Source organism: Coturnix japonica, chromosome 3, assembly GCF_001577835.2.
Source record: "Coturnix japonica isolate 7356 chromosome 3, Coturnix japonica 2.1, whole genome shotgun sequence".
NCBI lineage: Eukaryota > Metazoa > Chordata > Aves > Galliformes > Phasianidae > Coturnix > Coturnix japonica.
In genome coordinates, this window is record NC_029518.1 from 27,544,826 (window position 1) to 27,553,369 (window position 8,544).

An 8,544-nucleotide genomic window follows, 5' to 3' on the forward strand; every position below is an offset into this window, starting at 1 on the left:
TTAATTCACTTACAGATCATCCCCTGAGGTGGTTCAGTGCTGTTATTGCTGCTAACAGATGTCGAAACTGAGGCAGTAGTGCAAATGGCCGTACCTTTCAACCAGCTTCTTGTACAGTTCTGTCAAACACAGAGTCTGGCAAAAGCACATCTTCTATAGAGGCTGCACATTTAGTTCATTCTGGTTAAAAGCACTAATTCAGATCTCCATCCCCTGGTTGCACTACAGCCCATGCATGTGCTCGCACTGGCTGTTCCCATAGCCTGGAAGGAGCTGGGTGCCTCCTCTCCTCCCTCAAGGCCCCAGTCCGGGTCAGGGAGCTGGGCTGTCGATGTTTAGTCTGGAATGGTCTGCGGGACACGATTTGGTGGCGTTCCCGTGATACTTCGCACAATAAGCTTAGGGAGGACAATGCCGTTTCTTTGTGAGACATGGTGATGCTGTGTCTTGTGACACGGCCTATTAGCAGATTGGCTAATGCTGGGTGTGCAGCTGCTTTCTGTCACGGGAAAGGCTGAAAGCAGCCAGAATATACCTGTGAATCCTGCCTCTAATTACTTACAGCAAAAAGCACTATGCTTCTGGTTTTCCCGTATCTGAGCACCTTGCAGGCACATGAAAAATAACAGTCAGTAGCGAGAACAAAAATCCCCTTTTATGCCTTACTAAAATCCTGCTCAGTAAACAGGATTACGCTTGAAATAGGCTGTGATAGAAAGACACAAGGGAAGACAGGCACTTCTTTTCATGAAGACAACTTATTAAACAGCTGAGTGGGTTTCGCTACCTCTGCTTAACCCCAGCTCTTTCTGCACCCCCTACTGAAGATGCTTTGCCTCTTTACAGGGTCCGTCTGGCAGCCCTCCATCAGGGCTGCAGTTTTTCTGGGGATGGGGAGGGGATGTGAAAGAGCCCAACAAGGGAACAAAATGTTTTTCCTTTAATTTCACCGAGGCCAAGATTTGGCCTTCTTGCTGAGGGTGGCTCAGTGGTAATAAGGATCCCGGCGGTGAACTTCCTGTGAACTGATGGGAACAGCCCTTCTCCTGGAGCGAGGAGACAATATCCAAGGGCTGTGTGCGGAAAAAGGAGGTAGTCAGCTAATAAAGAAAATTAACCCGGTGGACATGATTTGCCCGCATTCTCCAAAGCTGGAGCTCTTTTATAAGGCTTGCCGCAGAAAGCTCTTAAGGATAACAGCTAATCCCTGGATAAGGGTCAAAGTTCTCACTGGGCATTAGAACTTGAAGATGTGATTAAAGAAAAAGTGAAAACTCGCTGCTCAGAGTAGAGCCTCCAGTGGGGAAGCCACAGGGTGCCCTGCTCCGGCTGCTGCTGAATGATCCCAGGACACCAGGGATGAGGAGCTAATGGCTTTGGCTGATGGTGCTCGCGTGTCAGAGGAGCCCAGAAGGGATGTGAAAGGTATTTGGAATGAAACAGTTCAACAGCTCTCTGAAACAGCCGCCGGGACAGGTGCAAGGTGACATACCGTGGCACCAGACAGCCAAATCTTCACCTCTCCGCCACTGGGGCCTGAAAGTCCCCTCTGGAAAAAAATATTTAGCAGTTGCTGTGGAAACCTCCAATTTGACAACTGAGGTTCATGTGTGTCTACAACCCAAAAGGCAAACAGAGCTCGAGTGGCTTAAAAAACCATAATAAAATAGCCATAGCAAGACAAGCACACACAGTCTTTTTCCAGGCTTGCAAAAGGTCTGAGATTGACAACACCAGAAGATGGAAAGCATATTAAAAATAGGGCAGAACCTGGTGGTAAAGGGACACGGCAAGAGGTGGAAATGGGGTCTAAAGTGTGCTGAAGGGGACTGGGTGATGTGATTTAAGGCTAGGAAGGAAAGTCATTGCTAGCATATCGCTCACACAGCATGAAGGCTTGAATGCTTTTTGGTTTGATTATAGATTTATGCATCACAAAACTCTTGTGCTGATGCAAACAGCACAAGGTTTCTGGTAAAATCAGGAGCATTGCTAGCCTGGGTTTCAATAGATGCCTATTCACCTGCGTGGTTAGACTGAAGAGTATCCTGTACCTTCCTCTTTCACTGGTCTTGCACTGTGCCTCACCTGTCTCAGCCAGAAAAGCCTTCGCTGACCTGTGCCTCAGTGTTTTTTCCACCTATCACTTCCTGTGCCTGATATACAGCACAACAATTCTAGATGAAGCACAGGTGTAAGCCTCCAGACTATAATAAGCGCAGCTTCAGGGAGTCCCTCTTACATAGAAGTTAGGAGTTCTTCCCTCTCACAAGCACAAATAAATGCCAGAGCATTACCACCCTGCAAAATGGTGAGCAGCAGGGTTTTCCTGCTCCAAAGTCTCCTAGGTGGTCCTGTCTGCAGTTTTAAGGATATGATCCATGCAAGTCTTTTCCAATGAGGGCAGGAAGCAGTTCCCTTCAAAGGAGCCACCATGCAGAAGAGAGAATGAGAGCAAAGCTTGGATATGCAACTACACCAGAAGAGCAGAGGGTGGCTAAGAGGGAGCTATATGCATCAGTAATATAAGTACCAAGAAATTAAAACCTGCTTGTTATTGTTCTGAATACTCCTGTCCCTTTCCCAATGAGAAAATGGAGAAAAATGTGATTGGTACAGAAATATCTACTGAGATTATGTCTCAGGATGGAGGGGAACAGGAAGGCATGACTTCAGCTGGAACTGGGTGGTGAATGAAACACTGTGCTCAGTTTTGAGCCTCTTGTTATGCAAAGGAGTTGCTGGAATGCATTTGGAGAAGAGCAGCAAAGCTGGTGAAGGTACTAGAAAACAAGGCTTACAAGAGTGGCTGAAGGAACTGAGGCTCTTTAGCTAAAAGAAATGGAGGCTGATGGGGGACCTCATCACTCCAAATGCCTGAAAAAAGGGTGCAGTGAGGAGGATGTCTGGCTCTTTTCTTGGGTTACAAGTGATAAGATGCAAGGAAGTGGTCTCAAGTTGTGACAAGGGAGATGTGATATTGGGAAGAATTTCTTCATATAAAAGATTAGGTGTTGGAATGGGCTGTCCAGAGAAGAGATGTGTGGATGTAGCAGTTAGGAACATGGTTTAGTGGAGGTCTTTGTAGTGATAGGTCATGGTTAGACTTCATGATCTAAGGGTCTTTTCCAACCTAATGATTCTATGATTCTATGACTTATCTGCTTTGGGGGAAAGTATACAGAGATTTCTAACAAATTTCAACAACCTGGGAATCCTTCTACAAACAGACAGTAAGATAACGAGAAGTGAATGAAACTTTATCATCTGTCAAAGACCCCTCAATGAAATAAGGACCACAGTTTTGTGCATAGGGAAGTCAAGGCAAGGAGGCAGAGGAGATCAACAGCCCGGCTGGGAACTGAACTCAGCTCCCTCACCTCCCACACCTCTGCTGTACAGACTAGGACCTGCTGACTCCCACACTTCTTCCAGCCCTTCAGGTATGCTAGACAATTCCTATCTGATGATTAGAGAGAAATATAGTTCACAGCATGATTGGATATAGCCATGTACAAGACTGCACCTGCACCCACACCATGGGGCACCACCACCACCTCCCCAACTCCAGAGTCACAGCATCCTCCTGGTTCAGAAGCACCATGGGGAAGGTTCCCCCGCGAGCTCCCCAGGCTGGCACCTTCAGCAGAAGAGATTGCAAATTCCAGCATAAACCGAGAAATCCCCCGAAAGGATTTAGAGAGATTAGAAATGAGCAGGAAACAAAATGAGATTTAACTTGAGAAAAGATAAGCTAATGTATCTGGGGCAAAGCTGCTTTGCATTGGAAAGAGGACACGCTGGAAACTGCCAGAAGAGGGTGAGAACATGGAACTGGGGAGAGGTGGTTTTAGAGAAAGAGATACAAGTGCCTCTAAATTTATCTAGAGCCTCTTTTGTGGTTCTGGAATGATCCACCTTTGAGTGCATTCAGCAGACTTTTCCTGAGGGAAAAGGATTGTTATAAATGAAAGGTATCAGGAGATTATTGAGTGCAGAGCTTGATGAGTTGATGTGGGGGGCTTTGAAGAACTTCACAAGCTGTCACTGGCCAAGAAATGCCCTCAGATGAGACATGGTGAAACTCCACAAGCATCTGAGGTCCATGTTTAAGAAGAGGGAAGCGTACCTAGACACATTAATATACCTAAAGCAACAACATGAAATTGAGGCACAGAAAACAGAGGTTAAAGAGCAGGACAAAGTCCAGAGGGTGCAATGCATTAGGCCATGGAGTATGACCTGCACAAAGATAGACACACTCAGAACAGCAGCACATTAGCAACTGATGGACAACTGAAAACCAGGAATCTTGGGATGGATGTCTCTGAGTTCATGTCTGATCCCAACAGTTCTACAGGGGTGTGGATCACACTCAGTCCCACAAAGTGAGTCACAAATGTCACAGAATCTGCACATCCAGCCACTCCAGTGGAGTACTGGTGCATAGGGCAGTGCCACTCCCTGACTCATCAGCACCACCTCTGGCAGTTTGGCCAGTTCTCCTGGACGCTGTGTATCGACTAGGTCTACACTGTATACTCAGAACACATAGTTCTCACAAGCCAGTACTGCAAGCAAGAAGTTGGACCTAAGCCTCAAGAATGGCCTCAGATTAGTCACCAAGTAACTCAGGATGAGCCTGTGACTCATAATTTATGGTGCCTACAGAGACTGGAAACAATCAGATTCAGTGCTGTTGACCCCAATTCATCGCACTTTCAATGGTGAGATAAATCAAAATAAGTAGGAGTTGGCTTCTTATTCTCCAAGAGCAGCAACACCTTATAAGAAACATGAGCTGACCAGGCGCTTCCAGGCTGCAACTCCCAAATGTGAGATCCTTGCAATGCAAAAGAAGGTTTGAATTCTCCAGCAAGTTGCCCAAAATAATGAAGGGGACTTGAGGAGGAACAAGCCAATTAGAGCTGGGAAAAAAAAGAGTGGAGTTGACTGACAGAAATTTGCTTTTCCAGAAGTCACTACTCACACTGACCTCTGAGCAGATATGTGACGTGTTTCCTTGAAGGGAATGAGTTCATCATAAAGATCTGCTGGGGCTTTTGGTTCTGCAGTCCTGGAATTACAGCCAAGCATAGACAGAAAGGGTAACAAAGGTGCCAGCAGAAGCTTCTGGAGGAGAGGCCAGTGGCACAGGGTTAATGACATGCAGCATGGGCTGCCTCCAGTGCCAGGGTTCTCTGTAGTGAGAAGAGTATGAACGCTGGGCAGCCAAACAGCAGCCTGGAAGCCTTTCCAAAATGTACACTGTAGCTCAGGCAAGAGTTATGGGTGAAGGGTTCTGCTCAGTTCATGCATACCCCTCTTCTGGACTTAAAATCTCTGAAGAGGTGATGGAAGTGGTTTATCTGCTTGAGTTGCTCATTGTGATCATCTTGTGTCACCTATTCTGAGGTGTCCACAGGGCTTGCAGTGAAGGGGTCTGGTCTCTCCTCTTTTTGCTTAGGTAACGCTCTCACTGAACAGGGTTGGACATAGAAAACTCTGCACTGCAGATACATTCAACCAAGATTTGCAGGTTTTTGCCATCCATAGCCAAAGCTTCACATCTGCAAAGCTCCTTGCAGGTCAGGAGCAAGGCATCACTACCTGCATCTCAGGTGATTTCAGTATGTCAGCAGTGATGAGGGCAGAATGGCCATCAGAGACAGATCCCTTTCCCAGCCTGGGTCCTAGCAAACAAAATGCTTCAGGCGTGTGCAAGAGGCAACTAAGTAGCTGGCAAAAGCCATACTGAGGTAACTCCCTAGCTGAACCCTTGCCACATAGGTGCAAGATGCCTCTCATCACATGAAGCTGGCAAACCACTGCCACCAGAATTGACATCTGAGGGTGGACTCAACCCTCGTCCCCACTATGGTGCAGAGATGGAGGGGAAAAGCCTCTCAAAAGACCAGAGCTCTTCACATTCCTCACAGGCTGCCACCAGCCCCTAGTGCCGGGTTATCACGGCTCACCACAGCCCACGAGGCATGGAGCCAGCGTAACTCCTGCCTCTGGTGGCATTCCTAGAGCGCCTGGCCCAAAGGTGGCTTGCTCTCAGGTGAGGTGCTTGGGAGCCATCTTGAGACACCTGAAGAGAAGCAGCATTTACCATCAGAGAGTCTGCCTGCTCCCATACCCAACACCAATGTGATACCAGGCCATGTCCAAAATGAGGGCTGCTCTCACTTCCCTGACTGGGGATGGATTTCCTCTGGGTCTCCTGGGTCCTCCTTCATAACACACACTGGAGATGGCCATAAGAGCCCAAGCAGAGCCTTGCTCTGAGGTGCTCTCTCCCTGCTTCCCTACTGGAGGGCTTACAGGCTCAATTTGCAAGCTAAATCAGTAATAACAAGGAATCAAGGCAGCTAATAGGTGTCGAACTGGAAAGAGGGAAGGCATTTCTAACCTAAAGCACACTTTTCCCGTTGTCAGTGGGGTTTTCTACCTGGGACACCTTTTTCTCCCTTTTCAGGTGTCTCCACAGTTTGAGTCCCACAGAACAACTGAAGCAGCCACAAGGAGAGCTGCCTCAAGATAACATTTTAATCAGCCAGCCACTCAAGCCTGTACGTGACCAGATGTTTTGAGAGAAAAACCCATTTGTGCTGGGCACACTGCAGAGAACCTGGCCAGGCCCCATGTGTCCTTACTTCACCCCAGGATAAGGCACATGTGAGTCAGGTGTGACAGATGGGCTCAGGATATGCAGGACAAGGGGAAAGCACGCTCCTGAGGCTGAATACCTTGCAAAGTGTGATCCTCACCCACATGTAGCCTCTCCAGGGAGGCCAAGACTCCCCTCCAACAGTGTGCCACAGCCATTCTCTTCACAGGAGGGTGCAGCTCAGCCATATCTGCTCTAGAGAGTAAATTTGAAGGGCTGGACTGCTTCCAGATGCCTACTTCAGGGCTGGCTTGGACAACTTTTTGCTGTGCTACTATCCCGTTGCGGCTGCAGTGCATGTGTTGCATGGTGCAAGGTTACTGCCTGAGCCCTGCAGCAGCCACATGAAGTGTATCCCTTCAGCAGGTGCAGTTGTCCCAGATGAAAAATGCCACCCCACCAGGCACAGCCACTGTCTCATGGAGTAACCAAGCCCTCAGAAGCAGGAGGAGAGGACTGCAGGTCTTGTTCTCCTTCGTGTCCCAGGAGCAGCCAGCTCAGCTCATCATAAGCAGGCAGTTTGACATGTTGTGACCCACTACAACTAACTAGACTTGGCTTCTCTCCTGCTGAGATAAAACATCCAGAAAGGTCTCTTCAGCTCAGAACAGGGCAGCACCACTGACCTGCTGGTTTTCAATCTTTTTGATTTGCTGACATGTAAACACTTCCAAGCTCATATAGAGCCAATGCAGGTGCACTGGTGATAGACCTCCTGTCTTTGTTACCTTGCACAGCCATCTGTGAAACAGCCAATAGATCCTTACAAGCCAAGAGTCAGTGGTGAATATGCTTGGCAAGAAACTCCTTGGGTACTTCACACAGCAGCATCCACAAATGGCTCTGCTCACCTTCACACCTCTCACCAATGCATTCAACAAGATGTTACTGAATAAGATGCACCAGTCTCTTCAATTACTTGTCCACTTTCCTCCACTATCTGCAGAGTTCAAAACTGCAGATCCATCTCTTGAGCTGCCTACACTGGCACTAAACAAAAACTGGATCCCTTACAAGAACAGGACTGAGGCAGCCAGGAACTTAGAGGTCTGTATTAGCCCGGGTGAGTCACCTCCATTATCCAGGAAGATCCTGTACGTTCCTTTCCAGCATGGCCAGATGACCAACAGAATGTGACGCATTCACCTCCGTGGCTGATGAGGAAATGACACTGCTTCCAAGTGGCTTTTCCTCTCAAACACCCCAAAGCACATCACATAAGTCTCAATGGTACCTCACAAAAGGCTGTACACTTAGAGACGAATAGTTCTTCATTCAGCATCATCCAGGATGGTGAGGTCTTGCCGAGCAATCACTGGCAGCTGGTTACACGGCTCCAACAGCAAACACCAAGTCCATTACCAGCGAAGGGTAGGCTCAGAGCATTATTACTCTTCAACTTGGATTGTAAGGTCCACCAAACTCATGGGTACTCGTACCTCTACAGTCACCCAGCACGATTGGAATTGACTCCTGGTAAGACTAGAGGCAAGGCAAGGCAAGGCCGGCACCACACTCCTTGATATCAGGAGGCTGGAAAGGAACCCAGGAGTCCTTCCCCCTTATTCCTGCCCATTAGACCACCCTCTTCTCACTGAACTGGGAACATCACTGAAGTATTTTGGCGCCTACCTCCCACTGATTTCAAGGGGCTTTAGGTACTTAGATGCTTTTGGAGGCTCTGGGCCTAAATCCACGAGTCCAACTGGCATGTTGCTGGTGCCCTGTAGCCTCCAGAGGCAATGCTGCAGGGCCTGCTATACAACGGAAGAAAATCAGGGTGCAAGGTAGAAGGAGAAGGCAAAGGAAATCAAAGTCAGAATTAAATTCTTTAATACAAAAAAAAGTTTGTTTGTCGTCGTCGTCGTCGG